The sequence below is a fragment of the Hemitrygon akajei genome, chromosome 7 (assembly GCF_048418815.1).
Source record: "Hemitrygon akajei chromosome 7, sHemAka1.3, whole genome shotgun sequence".
NCBI classification, from domain to species: domain Eukaryota; kingdom Metazoa; phylum Chordata; class Chondrichthyes; order Myliobatiformes; family Dasyatidae; genus Hemitrygon; species Hemitrygon akajei.
Window position 1 is genome coordinate 42,666,223 of NC_133130.1, and position 27,904 is coordinate 42,694,126.

Here is a 27,904-nt window from a genome sequence, read left to right on the forward strand (position 1 = left end):
AAGCAAGTTCACTGGCCACGTCTAAACTCCGAAGACTTCTTTCAGCTATTCAGCTCCATGTGCCTGGTGTTGCAAAGTGAAACCAGACATTGTCCTTCTCCTGTGAGTGATTGTATTGTTGGTATTTGTCTTAATATGAAAGCAAATTGACCCCTTTTGATCTCTGCAGGTTGGTTTCTAATAATGAAGCAAAATCAAATTGTCAGCGATTTACTTCTGCAAGCCTCATCAGGGAGAGAAAATCCTGAAGCCATTTTGGACATATAGTTAAATCTGAGTGATATTTGCCTGTCTTTAATTTGATATTAGAATTCACAGATCTATGAAAATTGCTCAGCTTATGCTAAACTGAATACAATTTTCTCTCATTTTAGAAGTGCCAACAGCATGAGAAAAAGTATGGAAAGTTGAACAGATAGTTTAAAATGATATAGCTTAGCAACAAGTGTGAAAAGTGTGAGCACCCAAGGGTGATGTAAAGCCAGCTTTTGAGCTGGCCCTCAGAAACATCCTGACTGTTGTTTCACCTCATACTTCCATTTTACAACACTCTTCCTGACAACAGAATTGCAGGCTGATTCTAAAAGTGAAAGTCACTTGTCTTCTCTCAGTTTCCATTCAAGGTCACCTTTGCAAGCATTTGCAAGGGTGCTGAACCCAACTTCATTTCTGGACCTTTATATCAAACTGAGGGTAACAGCGACTTTCAAGTGGAATAAAGAGGGATGTTAGGAAGCTGGGTGAGTCAGGGCAGATAAAATAACATTTAAATGACATTTGGGTAGGTACATGGAGTGGGAAAGGTTTAGAGAGATCTAAGTCAAAATCAGGCAAGTGTGAATAGTTTAAGTGGGCATACTGGTAGACATGGACAAGTTGGGCTGAATGGCCCACTTCCATGCAGTATTACCTCATGACACGAAGGAGCCAGGTGTAGTTTAAATGCAGAAATAAGTGAGGTAAAATACTTTGGAGAGGAAAATAAAGTTAAAATAGCAAAACAGTGAATCCAGAGGATCCGCCCTTAATATATTACTCTTTAAAAATCAGTGGACTAATTAGAAATTAATTATTATACTGAAGTGCCCATACTGCATAAAGAGGGAAGTATAAGGAAATAATTTTGCAACCAGAGTTAATTTAATGTGTATTACTTTTAAATCAGTGCTGATCAAAGCTAATTCCATTATGTTATTTATAAATATACCACAGTAGAACATGAAAAGGATTGTCAAAGTACATGGGAGAAAGATAGTAAATGCACGAACAAGGAGTAACTCCGAGTTTTGGGGTATCGACATCCTAGAGGATCTATCCTGGGCCCACCATATTGATGCAAGCATGAAGAAGGCATACCAGCAGCTATACTTCATTCAGAGTTTGAGGAGACTCATTATGTCGCTAGAGACTCAGGTAGGTTTCTGCAGATGTACCATGGAGAGCATTCTGACTGGTTGCATCTCCATCTGATATCCCCATCTGATATATCACCTCCATATGATATGATATGGAGGCTTCAATGCGTAACATCGATAAAAGCTGTACAGGATTGTACGAGGGGTGATTGGTAAGTTCATGGCCTAATGTCCATTTTCTCAGACAGTGCTTACTTGCAATTTTCAATCATCTGAAACAGAAATACCACAAAAGTTATTAACTTCGAACTTTCTGCATAATCACTCAAGACTTGAACTGCACATGCATGTAACAAGAGCTGTATAACTCATCTCCTTCTACCTTAGGCCATAAACTTATCAATCACCCCTCGTAGCACAAAGACAAGAAAATATGCATATCCTGGGAAAGGTTGTAGACTCAGGCAGCTCTATTATGGACACCAGCCTCCCCACCATCAAGGACAACTTCAAAAGCTGGTGCCTCAAGTACGCGGCATCTATTATTACGGACCCTCACCATCCAAGAATGCTCTCTTCTCATTGCTACCATCAGCGAACAGGTACAGGAGTCTGATGAACACAATGTTTCAGGAAGATTTTTTTAAATATAGATGAAGATTAGCTTTATTTGTCACATGTACATCAAAACATAGAAACATACAGTGAAATGCGTCATTTTTGTCAATGACCAACACAGTCTAAGGTGTGCGGGCAGGAGCCTGCACGTGTCGCCACGTTTCTGGTGCCAACATAGCATGCCCACAACTTGCAAACCCTAACTTGTACATCTTTGGAATGTGGGAGGAAACCACAGCTCCCAGAGGAAACCTATGTAGTCACAGGGAGAACGTACAAACTCCTTTAAGACAGCGGTGGGAATTTAATCCCGGTCTGTAAGTGGCTGGCACTGTAAAGCATTTTGTTAGTGCCCATGCTACCATGCTGTCTCCCATCCCCTCCGCTGTCTGATTTCTGAACTGACCATGAATTACCTTACCACGTCGGTCTTTTTTTATACAATGTATTTATTTTCACATTTCTTTTTGTAACCTGTACCATTTTTATGTATTGCCACAAAACAACATATTTTATGACATATGTCAGTGATTCTGATTCTGACTCTGGTCTCTGTAAGAGGTCTAAATACATGAAGAGTAGGTATTAAAGAGACTATCTTCAATAAGGGCCTAAATTAATTAGCTAACACAAATTTTCAGGAATATTAATTAATCTCGGTCAATCAGCATACTTACTTGTTTTTGCAGAATGTTGCTACACGTTTTGAGATAAGTTGCTAAGTTGGTAGTGTGAAGGGTACTTCGCTCCTATCTGACCAGCTGCACTGTAGTTGCTGGTTGTGGTTGTTGGTGATGAGGGTAGTGCTGGGGATGGTGATGAGGACTGGTGTACTGGTGGTTATGTCTAAATATTTTCTGAAAGGGGAATGACCTTGATCAATAAACTCAGGGGCAACTTTCAAATGGAACTGTGGTCTGAAAAGGAGGTCATACAATCTAACTACAATCGTTATGATGCACCTTAGGGTAATGCAAGAAAGTCATAAGATCATATGATATAGGAGCAGACTAAGGCCATTTGGCCCAGTGAGTCTACTCTGCCATTCAATAATGCCTGATTTATTTTTTCAACCCACTCTTATGCCTTTTTCGATAACCCTTCAACCTTTGACCAGTCAATCTTATCCTTAAGTGCACCCAACAATTTGGGGCCTGAACAGCCCCTATGTCAACAAATTTTACAGAATCATTGCCTCTGAAGAAACTTCTTCTCACAGCAATTTTAAAGAGGCATCCTTTATTCTGGCGATACATCTTGGGATCTTGCACTCTCCTACTAATGGAAACACCCTCTCCACATTCACTCGAGTCAGGCCTTTCAATATCCAGGAGGTTTCCATGAGATCCCCTTCCCCACATCCTTCTGAATTCTATCGAGTACCAGCCCAGAGATTTTAAATATTTCCGCAAGTCAAGTCATTTTTTATTATCATTTCGACCATAACTGCTGTTACAGTACAGAGTAAAAATGGGACAACATTTTTTCAGGACTGTGGTGCTACATGAAACAATATAAAAACTACACTGAATTACATAAAGACAACTCAGAAAAAAAAACTACACTACACTACAGACCTACCCAGGACTGTATAAAGTACACAAAAACAGTGCAGGCATTACAATAAATAATAAACAAGACAATAGGCGCAGTAGAGAGCAGTAAGTTGGTGCCAGTCCAGGCTCTGGGTATTGAGGAATCTGATGCCTTGAGGGAAGAAACTGTTACATAGTCTGGTCTTGAGAGATCGAATGCTTCGGTGCCTTTTCCCAGATGGCAGGTGGGAGAAGAGTTGTATGAGGGGTGTGTGGGACCTGATACGTTAAACCAGTTATTCCTGGAATTGTTCTTATGAACCTTCTCTGGATCTCGTCCAGGGCCAACACATCCTGTTTTTTAGATATGGGGCTCAAAACTGATAATATTCCTGATAAAGCTAATGTTTAATTTAAACAGGGCAGTAATGGCTCATACAAGTGGTGGTAATTTTAAGTGATTACAGGAAAGTGTAGGGGGGTATCAGAGGTAAGTTTTTTTGTCACACAGTGAGTGGTGGGTGCCTGAAGCACACTGCCAGGAGTGGTGGTGGAAGGCAGATAAATTCGGGACATTTAAGAGACTCCTAGGGAGGCACATGGATGATAGAAAAATAGAGGGTTAGATTGATCTTAGAGTAGGTAAAAAGGTCAGCACAATACCACAGACCAAAGGTACTGTACTGTGCTGTACCGTCCTATGTTCTACATTTAGTCTTTAAGACAAGGGGATCCTGGACTAGTGACCCTTCCGCGTGGAGAACAAGCATTTAAGATGATATTGAGAACCTCAAGTCCAGGTGCCAGGATCACATAGAACCCCAGTATTGTTGGTGGAAGGCTACACCACCTGGCACACTGTCCACCCACATATCATGACAGCCATATCCTACCCTCATATGTGGTAGATTCTGCACTTCCTACATTGACTTCAGTACCCATCACACAATCCACAGGAGTGAGTGGGAGCAAGTTATTCTCAATCCCAGGGACTGTCAATGAGGAGAAAATGACCAAGCTGGGAACACGAGCGATCAGAAAAATCTGTCTCAATGGACAGATTCTGAATGTACCTGGTTACGTTTGCATTCCCTGTGGCTGCCTGCATCCAGACCTTTGCATACAGTTTTACTTGATTTCATCACCCAGATTTCTTTTAGATAAATATAGATTCCTGTTCGTTGGAACAAATCCATTTGCTTTAACTTTTTCTGCCGGGTGTATTCTGGGGATTGGAGACCTTTTTATAATGGTACTTAGATCTCAGATTATCAGATAAGAAATATGTTGTTGCTCACATTGTGAATTGATGTATTGATTAAAAGGCTCCAACCTCAGGCGCTATATACTGCTGTAATAAAAAAACAGTGACAGCCACCTTGAATGGAAAAAGACGAGTGTAAGCAAACAAGGGTGACTGGCTGATGTCTATACTTTTAACTACATACACCTGTGTACTTGTTCACATATGTGATCCTTGCCTGGAGTTGGTCATGAACTTCCCTTATTTTAACACCCCATGTGACCAGTGACTCACATTTGAGTAGATGAGGTATACCATATTCACCAGCATTATATCTTGCCAGACATCCACTCGGCTTATTTGTTCAGGTCTCATGGTCTGACTCAGCTGCACATGATGTCTGCTTGTCTAGCCACTGTCAAGTTTCATTTCCCTTTGTGTATTGTGCATTTTTGTAATTCATTATAGCTTTTTCCCAGATGCTATTTAACAGACAAAGGAAGTCAACCTATCCGGCTGAATGTAAATCATCATAAAGTATCCCAGCTCAGGTGAAAATTGTGGTTCACTGGAATTGAGAACTTGAGTTTAATAATCCAAAATTCCACTTGCTCAGCCCTCCTGGCCTAGAGGCAGGAAGTAGGTACACAAGCAGCAGAGTGAAGGAGGAGAATTCCCAGATTGCAGTGGGTAGAAAATACTGCAACTGTGTCAGTTTCTGGGCATACTTAAAGTTGCTATGCAACATATTCTGAACGTTTTATATCATCTTCATGCCCTGCCCACTCTGAGTATCTTGATCTCTTTCCAGGTTAAGCACATAGTAGCTACATTTCTGATGCACCATCAATAACTCTCTCTGAGACGTGAAGGCGAGATATCGGCTTTTATTGACTGGAAGAAAGAACAAGCAGTAGTTGACCACCATACTACATCCTGGAGACTGAGGGCCAGGCTCAGGCCTCAATCGCCTTTATACCTGGGGTCTGTGGGAGGAGCCACAGGAGCAGTCAGCAGGGGGCGTGTCCAGACAGGTATATGTAGTTCACCACAATTTCCCAGAGAAGTTCACTGAGGTAGACGTTTTTCATCAGTGTTTGCTGGTGGTGAGGGACTTTTCAATTATTTGGGGTGCCATAGTTAAATCCACTCTTCATTGTGGTTATGAAAACAAGATATTAGAATCATAGTGTTATCAAATCATATAACATGAAAACAGGCTGTTTGGCCCAACTCACTCATGCTGACCAGTGGGATCCCTGCTATATTAATCCCATCTCCCAGGACTTGGGTCATAGTCTACAATGCCTAAGTGATTCAAGGGCTCATCTGGTCACGTTTTCAGTGCCATTTCTGACCCAGTTTCAATGATTCTTTTAGGCAGCACTTTACAGGTAGTAACTAATTTCTGACTGAAGAAGGTCCTTTTCATATTCCTCTCATATCACCTCAAAATCTCTTCCACCCAACCTTAAACCTACATCTACCCTATCTACACCCTCTATATTGCTATCACACCCTTCCTAGAGTATGGTAAGAAGAAATGGACAAGAGTACTCCAGCTGAGGTCTGACCAAGATTTTGTAAAGTTGGAGCATCATCTCCCATGTCTATATTCAATACATTGACTAATGAATACCTGTATCGCATTTTATTCTAAACATGAATATACTGGCATTGCCACCTTCAAGGATCCATGGATTTATACTTCAAGATCCTGTTCCTTATATTCCCCAAGACCCTACAATTTATGGTGTAAGACCCATCAACTTTGTTTTCTTTTCTGCGAGTGAGGGGGTCGTGGATTGTTATTGTTGCTGGGTTTTTTTTCCCGCGGGTGAGGGCGCCAGGGACTGTCGTCACTGTTTTTTTCTGGGGGGGGGGGGGGGGGGTTGATATCTTTTCTTTCATCAACACTCATGATCTTTCTGTATCTAATGGCTATCTGGAGAAGACAAATGTCAGAGTTTGACATTTTGACAGTTTGACAATAAAATGAACGTCTGAGCCTTTGAGATTTTGAACTCACAGGTGCCATTAAACATCTTCTGCCATGATGCTTGCCGAATTAGAGAACATGTCTTTTGAAGGGAGGTTAAGAGAGCTTGGGCTTGTCTCTTTGGAGTGAAGGAGAATAAGAGGTGGCTGATGTGTATACGATTATGAGAGGATAGCCAGCGCCTTTGTACCCAGAGCGACAATGGCCAATATGTGGAGGCGTCTATTTAAGGTGAGTGGAGGAAAATTTCAGGGAGATGTCGGAGATTGGTTTTTATTTCACAGAGTGTCAGGTACCTGGAACACACTACATGCTACAATAGGGACATTTAAGAGACTCCCAGATAGATGCATGGATGTAAGAAAAATGGAGAGCCATGGGCTGTGTACTAGGGAAGGGTTAGCTTGATCGTGGAGTAGGTTTTTAAAGGCTGGTACAACACTGTGGGCCAAAGGACCTATAATGTGCAGGATTGTTCTGTGTTCTACATATGTAATGCAGCAGCTAGAAAACTGAAATATAACCAATGAAGGTTAGGAATAATCAGCAGGGTCTAGCAACATCAGTGGAAAGCAAAACAGAGTAAGCATTTCAGTTCAATGAACTTTCAGTTTAAAGGCTGTTCACTTGAAATGCTAACACTGTTTCTTTCTCCACAATGCTGCCTGAATATTGAGAATTTCAGCACCCCTCTCTGCGTACTTGAGAAAGCTTGGTTAAATGTCCTCTCCTTAGATGTGCCACGCTATAACTAGAGCAGCTCATTGATCTCTCTTTGATGAGTGTTGCTATCTCACAGCTCCCGTGACTCAAGGTTGATCCTTAGTCTACCTGCTGAACCATGTCTACGCCCACCTGGACAAGCCGGCGAGCACTGTGAGGGTCATGTTTTTTGACTTCTCCAGTGCGTTCAACACCATCTGCCCTGCTCTGCTGGGTGAGAAGCTGACAGTGATGCAGGTGGATGCTTCCCTGGTGTCATGGATTATTGATTACCTGACTGGCAGACCACAGTACATGTGCTTGCAACACTGTGTGTCAGACAGAGTGGTCAGCAGCACTGGGGCTCCACAGGGGACTGTCCTGTCTCCCTTTCTCTTCACCATCTACACCTCGGACTTCAACTACTGCACAGTGTCTTGCCATCTTCAGAAGTTTTCTGATGACTCTGCCATAGTTGGATGCATCAGCAAGGGAGATGAGGCTGAATACAGGGCTACGGTGGGAAACTTTGTCACATGGTGCGAGCAGAATCATCTGCAGCTTAATGTGAAAAAGACTAAGGAACTGGTGGTGGACCTGAGGAGGGCTAAGGCACCAGTGACCCCTGTTTCTATCCAAGGGGTCAGTGTGGACATAGTGGAGGATTACAAATACCTGGGGATACGAATGGACAGTAATCTGGACTCATCAAAGAACACTGAGGCTGTCTACAAGAAGGGCCAGAGCCGTTTCTATTTCCTGAGGAGACTGAGGTCCTTTAACATCTGCTGGACGATGCTGAGGATGTTCTACGAGGCTGTGGTAGCCAGTACTATCATGTTTGCTGTTGTGTGCTGGGGCAGCAGGCTGAGGGTAGCAGACACCAACAGAATCAACAAACTTATTCGTAAGGCCAGTGATGTTGTGGGGCTGGAACTGGGCTCTCTGACGGTGGTGTCTGAAAAGAGGATGCTGTCCAAGTTGCATGCCATCTTGGACAATGACTCCCATCCACTCCATAATGTACTGGTTAGGCACAGGAGTACATTCAGCCAGAGACTCATTCCACAGAGATGTAACACAGTGCATCATAGGAAGTCATTCCTACCTGTGGCCATCAAACTTTACAACTCCTCCCTCGGAGTATCAGACACCCTGAGCCAATAGGCTGGTCCTGGACTTATTTCTCCACTTGGCATGATTAACTTAATATTATTTAATTATTTATGGCTTTATATTGCTATATTTCTTCACTATTCTTGGTTGGTGCGGCCGTAATGAAACCCAATTTCCCTCAGGATCGATAAAGTATGCCTGTCTGTCTGTAACCATTTGAGCTTTCCCTGGTTACTCCGGTTTCCTCTCAAATCCCGAGTATGTGCAGGTTGATAACTGGCCACTGTAAGTTGGCCCTAGTGACTAGTAGAATCTGGAGGGAGTTGATGGGAATGTGGAGATGCTAGATTACAGGGAACGAGATTGTTCTGTGAGCTAGCTAAGTCTGATTGAGTTGAACTAGCCTCCATTCAGTCTCTGAAGAAACATGGAAAATGTACATATGCATAGACCAAAACTCTGTTAGGATCACAATCTTTGATACTATTATACTTAAGACAATATGAAGGGCCATTTAAAGCTAACATGAAACAGCACCATAAAAGCTACAGCTTGTCATCATAATTGATTCTTACATAGAAACAAGAAGAAAACAGAGACATTGAATTCTGCACCTTTAGGCATCAAATAAACAAAATCTTGTATAGGCATTGATTAATCCATACTCTAAAGTTGATGTTTAATTAGTTTACAGTTGGTTTTTTGCATTTTCTTTAGGGTGCCACTTTAAAACTGGCATTTGCTGACTGCATAATTACTCTGAAGAGATGTATCAGCTTGATATAATTGTTCAAGACCATTTAGAAAGCACGTATTAATTGAGAAAATTCGAGTTGTTCTGGTAGTGGAGAGGTCAAAGGACGAACAGTTTACTATTTATAGCACAATGACAGGAAGCTAATGGGTACCTAAGAAAAAAGTTGATCAGGGGAAGGGAGTAGGGATAGGGTCAGGGATGGGGATGGAGACTGGGAAGAGAATGTAGACACAATTGGGAATGGAGATGGAGACTGATGTGATTGCTCTGCAGAATGCTAGCATGGAGATCCTTGGCAGTAAATACTGTTAGTGAAGTAAGAGCATAGGAGAAAGAAGGGAGATTTGGCAGTTTTGAGGGGCAAAGATAGCGTAAAATCAATCAGGCTTTTTCCACTGAGGTTGGGTGAGACTAGAAGTAGAGGTCATGTGTTAAGGATGAAAAGTGAAATATTTAAAGGGAGCATGAGGTGGAACTTCCTCTCACAGAGGGTGGTGAGAGTGCGGAACAAGCTGCCAGCGGCTTTCATTTCAACATTTAAGAGGGATTTGAATGGGTACATGGATGGGAAGGGATGGAGGGCCATCGTCCGAGTGCAGGTCAATGGGACTAAGCAGATTATTAAATAGGCCGAAGGGCCAGTTTCTGAGCTGTGGTGTTCTATGGCTCCAGGACTCTAAGTAGAATCAGAGAATTATAGAATTTCACAGGCTGGAGGAGGAATTTCAGACAAGAATTCATTGTTGAAAACTCTTGGGTGAGCCTTGATTCCACAAACGTCTGAGTATAATCAGCCAACAAAGTGCACCGTCCCTCGGCAGAAATAAGGGGATATTCAGTGAAGTTTCAAATAAAATTGACAAGCATCAACATACCATATATTAAACTCATATTCTCAAAAACTGTTCAGTGCAATGGAAAATAATAAATAACAAGGAAACCAAACAATTTCCATGATAACATGGGACAAATAATTTATGGTTGTTTAGAAAGAAAGTGATATGGATAAAAGAACTCTTAGCAGAGATGGATGTGTGAAATAAGGTAAAGCAGTGAATGCTGCAAATAGGGGACATGGCACTGGGCATATCTCCACTCTGTGCATCTGTAATTCAGTGTTCTGTCCGTTCATTCTCCAAGAAATTGAGGGAGAAACATACCTTTGTGTGAAGTAAGATTTTGCCTCCATCCCTATTTACCTTGCGGCCCCTATCCTGAATTAAAATGTACCTCACAGACATAACAACTGCAGCTTTGCAGCTCATCAGGGCTATCGGTGGCATTCTGTGCTGCCGGCTTGGGAAGCTTAAGAAGGTGGTAGGTCACGCATTGTTCGAAGATCAAAGAGAAAGCAGTTGACCCAGTGGAGCCAGCACCTGGTGGTATGCACACTGTACACTAGTCCAGCATCCAGCTGCTTGAGTGACTTCAAGGCATGAGCTTATGCTGTGTGTTTTTCTATTTTTATGGAGACATTTCCTTTGCATATTCTCAAAAATGGGGATAAACTGAACAAAGCGAGACAATTGAAATGCTGCAGAAATGTCAGCTACATCCTTTTCAGTTGAAGTTTGCTTTCTTTGCTTGGCTACCTGTTAACTTTATGCCCTTATTAGCATTCACTGAGAACATAAACATCAACATGAAATTGTATTTTGCAGAGAGATATTCACCAGAAATGAACAGGAAAACTAACTTCTCTTCTCAGGTCAGAAACCTGGTAATGTCCATCTGTGTGGAAATGCCACAGTTCCTACATCTCCCTGCTGTTACTACTGGAAGGGTTGCATGTGGTCATTCGATGCTGATTTTTCAAAGTCCTTACTATCGCTTTACCAACTACTTGCATTTATATAGTGTCTTTAATGTAGCAAAGCATCCAGATCTGCTTCACTTAAGTGACTGGCAAACCAGAGTTGACCACAAGCCATGTAAAAGAGGAGCCAGGAGAGGAGAAGAGACAGGTTTGATGGATCAGTTTAAGGGAGTCTGGAAAGATAGAAATACAGAGGCAGATAAAAAAATCCTTCAGGTATTATCACAAGCACATGTGCGCATGTGCACACATACACACACGCGCGCGCAAACTTAGATATATACATATACATAAACACACACATTGTGACCTTGAATGGAAAATCTACAAAAAGTAATGGATACAGCCTAGTCTATCATGGATAAAGCTCTTCCCCATTGAGCACCTCTACATGGAGCGTTTTCACAGGAAAGCAGCATCCATCATCAGGTTTCCCCACCACCCAGGTCAAGCTCTCCTCTCACTGCTGCCATTAGGGAGAAGGTATAGGAGCCTCAGGACTCACACCACCAGGTTCAGGACCAGTTATTACCCCTCAACCATCAGGCTCGTGAACCAAAGGGAATAACTTCTCTCAATTTCACTTGCCCCATCACTGAACTGTTTCCACAACCTATGGGCTCGCTTTCAAGGACTCTTCAACTGACGGTTTCGATATTTATTGCTTGCATGCTTATTTATTTATTTAATGACTGATGGATTGATTATTTTTTGTATTTGCACAATTTGCTGTCTTTTACACACTGGTTGTCAGCCCTGTTGATGTGTCTTTCATTGAACCTATTATGGTTATAGGATTTATTGAGTATGCCTGCAAGAAAATTAATCTCAGGGTTGGATATGGTGACATATATGTATTCTGATGATAAATTTACTTTGCACTTTGAACATTGAACTTTAAATCACATTGGTTTATTATTGCCACATGTACTATTGACACGGTGAAAAGCTTGCTTTGCATGCTATTCATGCAGATCAGATCATTACGCAATGCATTGAGGAAAAACGAGGTGAAACAATAATACAGAACAAATTTTAAAGGCTGCAGGGGAAGTACAGTGCAGGTAAACAGTAAGTACAAGATCAAAATGATGCCTGCTGTGAGGTCAAGAGACTTATTGTACAAGAGTCCATTCAAGAGTGGGATAGAAGCTGTCCTTCAGCCTGGTGGCACGCATTTTGCACCTTCTGCCCTATGGGAGACAGGACACAAACATACACGTTTACACACACATCCATACATACACATGCACGGTCACCTGTAAGCCTTCTTCAGCCTAGAATACCCCCCATGTCAAAGTAGCATGAGGAATTCAGAAAATCTAGCAAAAAGGACATGAGTATTTTGGCATCAGTAGAGAGAGAGAGAGAGTCCATGAAAGATTTACTCTGAAGAGTCCATTAAATTGCAATTATCTGGGATGGAGTTAGCCTTGAAGAAACCCTGGGAAACTGTCAGACCGGGAATTGGATCCCCCAGCTGTGCAACCACATGGACGCAGGGTTCTATCTCTGCACAGGTCATCAGGTTAATGACTCAGCACTTAAAATATACACTTTTGACTAATTTTGTTTCATGATACATAGACAACTTGTTTTTGTTTTTTCTCAATCACAAGTTGTAGTTTTGTTCCTTTGGCTGGAAACCCAGGAAAGTCTCTCCCAGAATTCTTTGAAAGCCCATATCAAGCAAAATTTGGCTCTAATGTATTTGTCACCTGTGAAATATTAATAGAATATAATTTAGATATTGTGAAATACTGGAATAAAAATAGCAGCGAGTTTGCCAGCATCAGAAGAGAGAGAAAAACATAGTACAGTAATTATTTTATTTCGATGACCTTGCCTCAGTTCTGATATGAATGTTAACAATTACTTGGGAAATATGATTTACTTGGAATCTAAATTGAAGGGGCATCATTATAGATCTTATTATAATTTGATATATTTTGCTTGTCAAAATATAATATTAGTTATTCCAATATAATCATTGTATGCTAAAGATTAAGTTTTGCCACTCTATATTTTTAATCTGGAAGAGTCAACTGGAATGCTTCCACATAATTGTTATTTTTTCTCACTCTCTAGATCATACTCCATGCATACAAAATAGTTATTTTTTTAAATAAAGGCACAGATTGTCTCATAATTGTTTCTTTTTTAAAGCCAATTCAATGAATTAATCCAAATACTCAAGTGAACCATCAGGAAATGCGTTTTCAACAACAAGTCAGCAGCTGTGCTTTTATTAAAAGAAATTTAAGATACACGGATGAAAGCTGTAAGTAGCCCATGTGAAAACGTAACTCATTTTCCAGATGGTTCTAGTGACTGACCACAAGGTTTAGCTTACTGACCCGAGTTATAAGAGGTATTGTGTTTAGTTGGCTGAGGAATTTACTGTAGATGTTTTTGTTAAATGTCAACATTCAGTTTAATTTTCTCTGGTTATTTTTAAGGCAGAGCCATCTGGTTGTTTTTAGTTTTGGAAAGTCCCATAAAGCCCAAGGCAAAGGGACTGTGTTCCACCTCTTTAAAAGCTACAAAGCCATTAGTGCATTCCAACACACCCTTTACAGCCAAACATGTCCTTTCTGAATGGAATAGCTTTGGGCTTCATAGCCTGATAAATGACTTGGCTTTGAAAAGATGCTAAGTTTCCATCCAAGTATAACTGAACAACCAAAAAAATAAGTGATTAATTGCCAGCGAGATAATATCTCACATCTTGATTCAGTGATGTGAACGAAAGCTGCTAAGCCAGACATGAAGGCATTTTACCCACCCACATGCAGCCTGTGAACTCGCTACATTAACCCTTAAGACTTATTCAGGCACTGGTAGTGCACACGAGCTGCAGCTTTACCCAGTGAGTTTTCTCACAAACAAGAGCGGGGTCTCTTACAATAAAGTTTCACTTCATTCTTGGTAATATTGATTTCTTCAGCTGCTTCTACTTCTTCCCACAAACCTCTTCGACTGGCCAGTTGCAATGGGATTCTAGTTGAGGTGATGAATAAATGTGGTGGCATTTTAGTTGTGTGAGCACGTGCACACTTTTGCCTCAAGTACAGATATAGGATGAGAGACAGACAGAGGCACATACAGACACACACCCACACAGGCACACTTGTGCACATACATAGCAGAGGTACTTAAAACGAGAGTGCATAGATGTAAGAAAATAGGTAGAAGTTAGGAGGATATAAGGACTTTTTTTCAGAAGGTGATTGAAATCTGCAGCATGTTTGCCTTCCTGCTTTTAAAGTATGTACTTATAGGAAGAGTCAATTGAAAAATTATATTCCAAATATCTTGCAGGTTTTTTATATACAAGAACTCAATAGAAATAGTACCTTTTACTACTGCAAATACCAACCCAAAAGTTTTTTTTAAATTGGAGCAACTTTAGCCTTGATATTAGATTAGGAAGGGAACATCTGTACCCTTAGTACAAATGATATTTGACATGTTTTGAAGTGTTTATTGCTATTTTATGTTAAAAAAAACTGCTCATTGGAAACTGGTATTTCCTGTTGCAATTCACCTTAATGTTATTTCCCCTTTGTAAATTGTACAAGTGATGGTGTTATCAAGGTGTCAGGTGCAATTAATTAGCCACTGATTGACACTGGATCAAAAGGCCATGGCTTATGAGCTTCTTTATTATTTCACGGATCAACAAGAATACGTCATGTTGAAAGAACTGAAGCTGTCTTGATTTAAAGTGTTCTTATTGGATCTCATTTTTCTACAGCCTCTCTAGTTTTTGTTGACATAAATATTATTTTGATACTGCAGGCCACCTGACCTATGACCTTTTTCCTCTGCCTCGTATCACAGGGGTTCAGGATCACCCATGGGTCCAGGGCACAATTGGCCTACTTCATGCTTAGTGGCGGTCTCCACTGGGAGTCCCATGCAACATTAATCCAATCCCCTTTCCCCCACCTTGAGAACCACATTCCCCCTTCAGCTTATTTCAGTGTATTTTTAAAGCAAGAATGTCATAATTTTTCAATTTATTTTGGTAATAGCTATACATGTAGTGTGCATTTACTGCATCAACTAAGGGGGAAATCCGATTTCTAGGCAATTTTCCCAGACATTGTACTTGAGGGTGTTAAAATCTTGAGGACTTTGCAGAAGAGGGCTGTCAGCAGGATACCAGAGCTAAAGCTTTCGAGTTGTATCAAGGACTGACTGTGGTAACTGGGATTATATTCATCAGAGCAGAAATAGTTAAGAGGGATTTTGACTGAGATGTATATAACAGAGAACAGCCCATGATGCTTTGCCTCCCTTTTAACCTTTTCCAAGATCAGTCTAACCCTTCTCTCTCACATAGTAGTCTATTTTTCTTCATTCCATTTTCTTAAATGTCCCTAATGAATCTGGCTCCACCACTATGTCATCACATTCTGTGCGCCTACCTACAGGAAAGATATCAATAAGATTGAAAAGATACAGAGGAAATTTACAAGGATGTTGCCAAGACTTGACCTGAGTAATAGGAAAAAGTTGGATACGTTAGGACTTTATTCCCTGGAGCGTAGGCAAACAACGGGAGATTTGATCGAAGTATACAAAATTAGATGGGGAAAATGCAAGCAGGATATTTTTCCACTGAGGTTTGATAAGACTACAACTAGAGGTCATTTGTTAAGGGTGAAAGATGAAATATTTAAGGAGGTCCTGAGATGGAACTTCTTCACTCAGAGGGCAATGTGAAGGTTGCACGAACTGCCAGTCGAAATGATAGGTGCAGTCGATGAAGATGCAGATGAATCAAAAAGAATTTTGGATAAGTACATAGATGGAAGGGGTAGAGAGGGCTATAGTCTAAGTATGGGTTGATGGGATTAGGCAGAATAACATTTCAACATTAACTCATGGGCTGAAGGGCTGTTTCTGTCCTGTAGTGCTCTATGACTCTAAGAGCCCTCGCTTACTCAACCATTCCTCATAAGATATGCTCCCTAATTTAGGCAACGTCCTGGTAAATCTCTTCTACACCTCCAAAGCTTCTTAATTCTTCCTATACTGAGGCAACCAAAAATAGTTTTGTGACTTCAAAACATTAAATTAATTCAGAAGAAGACACAGGAGTCCAGGATGCAGGTTTAACCATGGGTTTACCTTAAGTGAGGTGAGTATGTATCTTGTGGTAGTGAGATGACATATTCAATTCAGGTATTTATACATATAATCCATAACGAATTATTTAAATTTTAAAAAATGCTTCATTGAACAATCGTATTTACAAGATTACTCAAATATTGCCGAGGCATTAAATACACAACACTCCTCCCTGCTTAGCTATAAACTCCAATTCAATAGAGAATGCATCTGAACTGTACACACAATAATACAACTATTACATACAGACCTCCACAGCATCGTAAATTTTAAATTGTCCCATTTAGGCTTAAAGATTTAATCACTGTGGAGGCTTTCTTACTCTCATGGGATAAGGTCTTTCTTGACTAGGGAAATCACTTTGTTTGGCAGGTGAGACTTGTGGCTGTGAAACAATCTCAGGTTCTTGGGCATCTCCTCTGTGGTGGTTGTAGGGGTTGGCCCTGAGACTGCAGGAAGTGACTCTGACAGCAGTAGCCACCTTTCTTCTTCTAGTTTGTGCATCTTGATCTCGGGGAGGTGTATTTAGTTCACTGTAGTACTCTGTTATTAAACCTTCTATTGCTCCCTTTATGATCTGATCTCTCCTCTTACCTTCCTCATCCACAACATCATCTGACAAATCCTCTGTTTTTTTTAATCTCTATTGACTCCTTTCTTTATGGCCTTCCATTCATCCAGCTGGGCTTTGGTCTTTGCATCTACTTTTATAAGCAACTTTTTGTCTCTCACTTGAAGTTCATGCAATAACCTTAATGCATGCAGAACAGATTCTGGTTCTTTATACTCACAAAGGCCGAATGCTTGCAACTTTCCTGAAACTCCTTCAACTCTCTTCCAGCTTAAAACCCAAGCCACATTTTGCAAGTAACTGCCAGATTAACATATCAGAACTTTTCTTAGATATGTAGCCTACAAAAACTATTGTTGTCGGACTACTGCTTTCATTACTTTCTCGATTCCTCTTCGTAGCATGGTCCTTCCTTGGTCCAATATGCTTTCCAACCAGAGGCACAAAGGTTGGCACTAACACCTGTTTATCCTCTGTTAGACAAGTGTTCAAGATGTACAGCATGGGGAGAGTTGTGGCATCATCCAGCACATTTCTTAGTTTGCTTTCAGTTGGCAGGGGATATGGCATGCAGATGGTGAATGGATCTCTAATCAAGTTGTAGTTGTCTCAGCCACTCACGTCTCCACAACGCTTGCCCTCCTAATTTTTACCACATACAAGGCTAAAGTGGCTTGTTGGTAGTTGTATTTCACTGTACAAAGATAATTCCCACAAGAGTTACCTTTTCTCCAATATAAGTTCTTAATTGGATATCTGCAGGCTTCGGTTTAGTATCTTTGAAATGCCTGTTCAAACTCATTTTGAGGAATGACTGAAACAGATGAACCAGTGTCCAATTCCATTTTAATTAATTTGCTGTTCACTTCAAGCATAAGCCATATTGCTTGTCTATTGTTAATTTTCACACTGTAAATCTTAAGGCTACTGGGTCACTCTCACCATTATCAGATTTTTCACCAACAGGATGCAGATAAGTGATCATTTTGTAACTGAAACTTGACTTTTTAGCTTTTTCTTTTCCCTGTGCAGTCCATTTATTTTTGTCTACCTGACATGCTCTTTGTATGTGTCCTACTTTATTTTCTCCAAGTTTCACCTTTAAACCTGAATTTGTTTAGTGTATGTGAGGCCCTGCCACAACAGTAACACAATTTGTTTTCCCAGATCAGTTTCAGTTTAAGCACTCTAATTTCGTTAACACTCACTTTCATTCCTGAATGCAACTCAATTGCATCTCTGTCTGCAGTTTCCATTGAAATAGCAATTTCATCAGCACTTTTAAATGAAAGTTGTGCTTCAATTAGGAGCCGTTTTTGAATGCTTTCCTATAAGATTCCGCAAACTAAACGATCTCTTAGTGTATCATTAAGCCCATTGTAGAACTAACATTGCTCAGATAACCTCTTCAGTTCAGCTATTTACACTGAAATGGACTTCCCTTCTTTTTGATTCTGCTTATGAAACCTAAAGCATTCTGCAATCAACAATGATCTTGGTTCTAAATGTTCCTGCATTACCTTGACAATATTAGCAAAGCTCATTTCTACCGGTTTGGTTTAGGCAGTCAAACTTCAAAGCAAATCGTACGCTTTTAAATTCATTATGCTCAGCACCATTGGTACTTGTTTCTCATTAGCAATTTCATTTGTTTCAAAATATTGTTGACTTAGCTCTGTGTACATATTCCAGTTATCTATTGTGTAATCAAACCCATCAATTTTTATGGTGTAACCAGCCTATTCTTTTATTTAAATGATTATTATCACCCTGTGCTCACTCTTTATGAACCCATGAATTCCTCCATTTTCTGCTTTTATTGAACTTGACAGTCTGTACGGGCTGGGCTGACCATTCCTCACTGCGTTTTTTATAGTTTGAATGTCTCGCTGCGGTTCAACAGCATAGTAGCTGTCTTCATTTTAAAAAATACTTCATTGCCAATGTTATGTTGTAACTTCAAATCATTAAACTAATTCAAAAGAAGACACAGGAGTCCAGGAATGCTAGATTAACTTTGAGGCCATGTACTTTGAGGCCATGTACTTATCACATGGTAGTGTGATGATGTATGCAATAAACACATTTATATATATAACCTGTAATGAATTATTGAAATAAGCAAGAATGCTTAATCAAACAATATCTTCGCAAGCAACACACACAAAATACTGGAGGAACTCAGCAAGCCAGACATCACCAAAGAAAAAAAGAGTACAGTCAAGGTTTCGGGCCAAGTCCCTTCAGCAGGACTTTGTGTGTTGCATTGAATTTCAACATCTGCAGATTTTCTCTTGTTTGTGAATATATTCACAAGATTACTCAAATATTACCAAAGTATTAAATACACAACAGTTATTTGTGGTTATTTACATGACCATAAATAGTTTATATAAACATGACGCCACCCCAGTGGAAAAAAGCTTGATAACTATGAGTGGCAAAGAACCAGAGACACATTATATGACTATTTTAATTATATGTTTGCCTAGAAATTCAACTGCACAAGAACAAGAATTAAAATGTGGCAGCATGGTAGTGTAGTGGTTAGCACAGCAGTTTACAGCATTCATGACACGGGTTCAATTCCTGCCACTGCCTAGAAGGAGTTTGTACATTCTCCTCATGACCACCCCCTCCGGTCTTCTCCTATCATTTCGCATTTTCCCCTCCCTCTCCTACTTTCAAATCTCTTACTATCTTTCCTTTCAGTTAGTCCTGACGAAGGGTCATGGCCCAAAATGTTGACAGTGCTTCTCCCTATAGATGCTGCCTGGCCTTCTGTGTTCCACCAGCATTTTGTGTGAATAAGTAAATAGTGCTCAAATGAAGCAAAATAGTGGGGTGATTTTAATGGGTTCATTGACTGTTTAGAAATCTGATAGAGGAGGGTCAGCTGGTGGTGTAGTGGAATCAGCACTGGACTTTGAGGCAGATGGTCCTTCGTTCAAATCCGGCCAGGCCCCAAACTGGGCAGCAGCAGTATCTGCACAGAAGAAAGGCAGGCAACCTACTTCTGTATCTTTTAGGACAAGAGGGCATGACTTCAGGATTGAAGAACAAACTTTTAGAACTGAGATGCAGAGAAACTACTTCAGTCAGAGGGTGGTAAATCTGTGGAATTTGTTGCCACGAGTGGTTGTGGAGGCCAAGTCATTTCGTGTATTTAAGGCAGAGATAGGTTCTTAGTTAGTCAGGGCATCAAAGGGTGTGGGGTGAAGGCAGGGGAATGGGGATGACTGGAAGAATTGGATCAGCCCATGATTGAATGGTGGAGCAGACTCGATGGGCCAAACAGCCTGCTTCTGCTCCTATATCTTATGGTCTTATGGAAGAATCTGGTTATGATTCCCTGAGTGTACCTTTACCTTCTCCCTGATGGTAGTCAGGAGAAGACGTCATGCCCTGGATGATGAGGGTCCTTAATGATGGATACCACTTTCTTGAGGCATCGCGTTTTGAAGATGTCCTCATCAGCCGGGTGGAATGTGCCCATGATGGAGCCCATGTTGAATTTTCACATGATTCTAATTTTAAACAGTTGACTTGGCTATATCTTACTAAAATATTTAAGGTAATTAAAATATTAAAAGTATATTTAGCTAAAGGTACATCAGAGTACTGGAAATTACTTAAAATAAATAACAAGTTCCACGACTTATGTTAGTGACAATGAACCTGATTCTGATACAACTTGAAAAATTAAGAAAGATCTTAGCCAGAACATTCCAGGCTAATTATCAGCCAACCTGTTCAACTGGAGGAGATTACAACTGTTTCACCAGCCAATGCTGCCATGATAGTGAGGGGACTGATGGGAAGTTAGCCCTGTCCTCAGCTCATTGTCATGAGAAGCTGTCACTATACTGCCTGGTCAATTCAGTGACCAAAGGGAGGTATAATAAATTGTCTGATTGAAATAACAAATCAAAAAGAACCTGTAAATTTTGGAAATTTGAAAACGAAATTAGCCATTCTCGAAACACTGAGCAGTACTTTCAACATTCACAGAGGGAAGAATAAAGAAAACAGTTCAGGAGTAAGCTCTTCATTAGGAAGTAATAATAATGTTTAAATGGAATCAGATGAGAAGCGAGAAACATCTTCAAAAAATAGAAGAACTGTGTAAAATTACACCATGTGCCAAAAAGAGAGCAAAAGTAGACATGATATATGGCAGCGACAATGTTTATGTAGGAGATATTACAGCAGGATCTTGTGAAGTGCAGATTCAGCCAGAGTTAACTTAGACCTGAAGTAGAAACAGGACAGGCTGAACAGGATAGAGTCAGAATTCAACAAATAAGAGAGAAAAAACCGTAACCCGATTGCAGTGTTAAGCAACTTATAAACCTGTTTAATTATATCCAGCTATAAGAATAATAATGTTCTAAAAACACTTCAATTTCAATATCTTTAACCCTATGTTAAATTTGTTAATATTCATATGGATTTGTGAATAAGAATTTGACATTTGGTTTCAAGCTTAGATTATCCAGGGTTTAATATATTTTAAAAGTCATAGCCAGCATCTCTCATTAATTTCTGCTTTCTCAGACCATCAAGGAATTGAGTATATTCCACACCTCATTCCCAGGAGACTGACATGGATCAGTAGCATACCTCACCACCATCACTGTCCAATATATTGCTAAATTCCCAACGTGTATAACTAGTTAGCCACCACCATCTCAGGAATGACTGGACCCACCACCAACCTGAACACCAATTATGCCTACCATCAAGGAGGTATGAATTTCACCCCTACTGGTACTCTTCAACTAGTTGTTGATAATTTTACAACTTTAATCATTAAAAGTGTAAGTTTATTCATTGATTTATTATGTGACCTGAATTGTCCCCGAACAATGGAAGCAGTTACAAGTTAACTACACTGAGGTTATAGATTGGCAGAGTAGGTGAGGACAAAAAATTTCCCTCTCAGAAGGCCATTAATAAACCAGATGGGTCTGCACAACAATGCATGTTGTTATTTCTGAGACAAGCTTTAATTTTAGATTTAATTAATTATTTGAATTTAAATTCTCCAGTTGCTGTGTGGGATTTGAAATCAAGTCAATCGTCCAGAACTCTGGCTATGATCCCAGTACTTTAACTACTACTCTGCTGTACAACAATTGCAATTTGTTTTCCCTAGTGGCTGCCAACAATATTCTGCTGAAGTCATACCATACATGACAACTAACAAAAACAAGGCTGGATTCAAGACAATTGTTCTTTATGAAAAGATAGCCAACAGCCATAAAGAAAATCAATATTGAAAATCGTCTCTGCAGTTTCCCACTTTTAAGCTGAAATAACAATTTAAAAATTAGATATCTTGAAGGACATTGATCATACAAAGGAAAATGTGAAGCATATAATGGTTACAGAACAAAATTCTTCCCACTATGTTGGATTAGTTCCAATATATAATTCTATTCCCCTGTGACCCATTGATAATTCATGCAAATTACCTAAGCTGGCAAGCATTATGGTTGAGGTTATATTACATAATGGAACTCCTGAAAAGGAGAGACACTCAGTGGTGTTGCAAGCTGGAAGCACAGTTGACTTGCAGGGTAACATGTCTAAAGTAAAATTGTTTCGAAACTAGGACAAAATTATTTACTCTTTCATAAATGCGTAGACTCTCCACTGCCTAAGTTAAACCTGATATCACCTGAGCTGAGTCCAAGATTGGATCAGCCATGATCTTACTGAATGGCAGCCCAGGCTCGAAGGGCTACTTAGTTAGCTTACTCTTTTTATTTCTTATTTTCGGAATGTCACAAATGGTTTACAGCTCATGAAAAACAGTAAACCACAGGATAATCGCTGCTGAAATGTAGGATTTGTAATGTATTCAGTTTACAGGGGGAGAGAAACAGAGTTAATGCCACAGGTTGAAGACCTTTCAACAGGTGAAGGCTTTTTGACTTGAGACATTTGTGCTGTTACCCCTTCCCACAGATGTAGCTGACCTGTGGAGCAATTCCAGCAATTTTAGCTTTCCAGCATCAGCAGTGCTTTCATTTTCTTTATACAATATATGCAGAGCAAATAATAAAGGTGTGGAGAATGACTGTGTGTAGTGACCGGACTGTCTAAGACATCAGGGAATATTTTCCATCCACCTGAAAGAATCAGAAATAGAATCATATTTATTATTTTCACTGCTGCAGAGGGTATGGTTGACAGAGCAATTAAAATGCTCTTAAAATTGGAATGCCAATTAAAAATTTGAAAAACCAATAACCTTGAACAGAAAATCCTACAAAAAGTAGTGGATGCAGCCCAGTCCATCATGGGTGAAGTCCTCCCCACCATTGAGCACACCTATATGAAACACTGTCACAGAAAGCAGCATCCAACATCGGGGATTCCCACCACCCAGGTAATGCTCTCTTTTCACTGCTGCCATTAGGGAGAAAGTACAGGAACCCAGACTCACACCACTAGGTTCAGGAACAGTTACTCTCTCTCATTCACCACGCTCTTGAACCAAACTGGATAACTTCACTCAACTTCACTTGCCCCATCATTGAAATGTTCCTACAACCAAAGGACTCACTTTTAAGGGCTCTTCATCTCATGTTCTTGATATTTATTGCTTATTTATGGTTACTATAAGATAGGTTTATTCAGTATGCCCACAAGAAAATGAACCTCAGGGTTGTATATGGTGACATATATGTACTTTGATAATAAATTTACTTTGAAATTTGAAGCTACTGGGTCTCATCATTTACAAATATTAGCAGCAGCGGTGTCAAAGCTAACCGCTACAAAAATGGCTGACTCAGTTATGAAGGCACTCTTGGGCCCAACAACAATTTCATCCCTCATGTGAGTGGTGAAGAAGCCATGACTTTCCTTCCAGAGTGACAGCCAGAATCCAGAAGATGAGAAAACTGAAGGAATCTTCCACAGTAAGGCAATTCTTAAGTCTCTTATTTTTCATCAGTACTAAGAAATAGGGGTAGTTGCTTGGAATTTTAAACATTGTTTCTCCAGCGTATGGGCTACTCCAATGTAACATACTGCCTAGACCTTCTTTCTTGAGTGCTGAAGGTGGTCCAGGGCTGCCCAGAATTTTGAAGGCTGCCTATTGCTTACTATTCACTTTCTCAGTAGCTAAAACCAGCGTGAACTCGCATTGTCGCAGGTAAATGGGCATCGGGAAGATACAGCAAAAATCCATTTTATTCTCAGCCCATGCAGCTTTATCTTCAATTTTACTCTTCAGTATCTTTCCCCAAGTCTTCATAATGTGTCTTGTGTCACTGCCATGTATGAGACTCTGAAGGGCACGTTGTCGTCCAGCAATCGCATGGTCAGTGTTTAGCAAATATTAATTGATTTTTTCTCAAACCAGGGCCATTGAAGCCAACTGTATCCACGACCACCAAACCTCCAACTCACCATCCCCCACCATCTGAGGTTTCTAGACTGTTTTTTTTCCTTGTCTTATAAATAGTAGGTAAGGAAGCCTACTGATGAAAGTGTCTATTACTAGCTTGTGATCAGAACAGAATCTGAACAGTCATCTTTAACCTTCAGCCATTTGCAGTTGCACATATATAAACTGCAGACGGTGCTGCACCATGTCCATCGGCAAACAGCACAGAATTACAGCCTCCAGGTTCATTCTAAAATAGCAAGTATTCCATTTCGTCTAGATGTTCCACATGCCGTTTCTGCATATCAGCTGAGATGGTAAAGACAAAACTATCTGCAAGTCGTTCATTCAGCATTCATTCATCAAACTACAACAGTGAATATGCCTAGACTGCAGAAGAGGGAACAAGTACTGTAATAATAAACCTTTCAAATTCACACATACATTTAAATGCCAACATATTCATTCACACATACTAAAACATGAACAAACACTCGTTAAAACACAAACACATACACTTCAACACAGCCACTCATATATGTGCGTTCAAATCCCAACACATATTAAAACTCCAACAGACACATGAGGTTACAGAATGGGAGTAGGAGTATTTGCCTTATTTGCTCCCTTAATTATGAAGTTTCAAAGTGAAAATTCCTTTAGATTTTATTTTTAAGGGAAGGGGGTATGGGGAGGTGGACAAGGCGTGGGTTGCTGAGGGAACTATTTAATCTTTTAATTAATCCTTTAACTTTGATTAAAGTACCGTACCACAACTGGCCATACTCCAGCATGACTCATCACGCTTTGCTCCTGTTACCTTTATTTATTTTATCCTAGGGTTACACATTTCTCACAGTGAGCCAGTACCAGCAGATGTAACATGCTGCTTACACGTACTGGCTTGGAGGATGTGAAAATATATTCCCTGATACATCATACCACACACATCATTCCTTGTATTGAGCTCATAAGCTGGGACAGCTGCAGGTGTGGTAAAATTTCAAACTGGCAACCCTCAGAAGAGGCCATCCATAGAAATTTGCTAAGTCTGACAACTACATTTACTCATATAGATGAGTTTTGACAGATGCAAGATGATACAAGTTTGGCATCAAACTCTCTGGATACGATCCCAGTTTTGATAAATTGGGGCACCTGAATCAGGGCTCAAGACTTCAAAGTTCAAAGTTCAAAGTAAATTTATTATCAAAATACATGCAGGTCACCATATACAACCCTGAGATTCATTTTCTTGTAGGCATTCATAGTCCAAGAAACACATTAGAATCAATAAGACGGACAAACAACCAATGTGCAAAGGACAACAAATTGTTCAAATACAAAAGAGAAAAAAAAAGTAATAAATATTGAGAACATGAGATGAAGAGTCCTTGAAAGTGAGTTCATAAGTTACGGGAACAGTTTAGTGATGGGGTGAGTGAAGCTGAGTGAAGTTATCCTCTCTGGTTCAAGAGCCTTCTGGTTGAGGGGTAATAACTGTTCCTGAAGCTGGAGGTGTGGTCCTGAAGCTCCTGTACCTGCTTTCTGATGGCAGCTGCGAGAAGAGAGCGTGATGGGGCTCCTTGATGATTGATGCAGCTTTCCTGTGACAGCACTCTGTGAAGATGTGTTCAGTGTTGGGGAAGGCTGCATCCACTATTTTTTGTAGGATTTTCCATTCAAGAGTATTGGTGTTTCCATCCCAAGCTGTGACGCAACCGGTCAATATACTCTCCGCCACACATCTATAGAAATTTGTCAAAGTTTTAGATGTCATGCTGAATCTTGGCAAAGTTCTAAGGACGTTGAGACAATGCTGTGCCTTCTTTGTAAGTACGCTTACATGTTGGGCCCAGAACAGGTCCGCCGAAATGCTGATCCATTCCACTTCTGATTCCCCAATGAGGACCGGCTCATGAACCTCTGGTTTCCTCCTCCTGAAGTAAATAATCAATTCCTTGGTCTTGATAACATTGAGTGACAGGTTATTGTTGTGACACCACACAGCAAGATCTTCAGTCTCCGTCCTGCATGCTGATTCGTCACCTCATTTGATTTGGCCAATGACAGTGGTGTTGTTAGCAGGCTTAAATATGGCATTGGAGCTGTGCTAAATTTCACAGTCCTAAGTATAAAGTGAGTACAGCAGGAGTTTAAGCCTAGAGTCTTAGCTAGATTTCTGTTAAAAGTGAGGAAAAAATAACTCAGATGTTGCACCTTCTTTATACATGTTGTGTCACAGAATCTGATCTCAATTTAAATTGCAGAAGTTGATGATCAAGACCGATATTTTGGGGGTTTAAATGCAGGTGGGAAAATCATAATTATCAGTCATAAATCAAGCTCAGATGTTTAAAAGGTATTATGCCCTGATGAAGAGTTTCAGCCCAAAACGTTGACTGTTTGTTCATTTCCATAGATGCTGCTGAGTTCCTCCAGCATTTTTGTGTGTGTTAATATATAGGATGTAGTGCATTTATGTATGTTGTCTCGCTCACTCACTTTAGGTGGCATCTGGAATTTCCAGTTGGCGGACGATTTCCCTCCATGCCGCTCTGACATATTGGGAAATCATGTACTCCGCAGGTTACAGCAGTGGTTTGCCTTTGCCTTCTGCCGGGTGAGTTTAAAGAGATCACCATCTCTTGCAGCGGATGACCAGGACGTCTAAGTGTCCTGTCGTGATCTTAGCACTCCTCAACGCCTGCTGGCCTGCCTCCTCGACCGTTGGACCATAAATCGGTCTCCTCTGCTCCATCTGCCAGGGCCAGACTTCACACGCTGGGATAGGCAGATCCCCTACCTCACCGAGGGTCGAAGACCCATCGGCTACCCTCACCTGGTTTGGCCCGTCTGCTGAGACAGTTTACCACAGGTGAGAGCTGAGCACCAGGTGGGGACCAAAGGTGGATGAGCTGTCCTGAAAAAGGGCACAGCAGGCCCCCCCACCAGAGGTGCTACCCCTCCCTAGACCCATACACCCCATATTGTCTCAGTGCCTACAATAGGCTGAAATACCCAGAAAGCATTTTGAATGCCCAAGGATCTGGACATATTGTGATCTTGTAAATATGAGAACCTCTGCTATGTCCTCTGGAACAAAATAATGTGACTGGAAAACTTAGTCTGCACCATGAACTTGAAGACTGAATATATATATATACATATACACAGATACCACAAACAGTACACATCAGAAGCATTCAGCATTTTTTGTTTTGCTATGAATTTTAGGTATCTGCAGTTTTCTTTAAACATTTACAAGTTTATTAAAAAACTATCTTGCAAATAAAATTCTTCTGCTGTATGTGTGCAATGCCTTAATGTATTTACGAAGTCTCCACATGGAACAGTTAGGAAACAAGGCAGCTGCTGACAACATCCCGACCTCTGACTTTCAGTAAACATGTAAACAAAATGAACAAACACATACTTTTGAGAGCTGGTTTCCTTTAGTTGGCTCAGGAAAAAGCATTGACCTAGAAATACTAGAGCACTGTTATATGTGCCGGTGATTTCATCTGTAGGTTTTAGCTGCACACATCAGTAGCAACTAACACCCTTCCCTTTCTCCTCCAGGAGGGAGGGCTGACAATCAGAAGCCTGACTCAAGGTTAGACTCCATGGAATGCAGAAGAATGTTCAGTT

General features: G+C 40.5%; 1 long non-coding RNA gene across 1 annotated transcript; it reads left to right on the plus strand.

Annotated features, from left to right (window-relative positions):
* Positions 1-27,089, plus strand: LOC140729986 (uncharacterized). Its single transcript, XR_012099457.1, has 3 exons — positions 1-102; positions 1,216-1,413; positions 26,764-27,089. It is a non-coding gene; the product is annotated as an uncharacterized lncRNA (long non-coding RNA).
* The last annotated feature ends 815 nt before the right edge of the window (positions 27,090-27,904 follow it).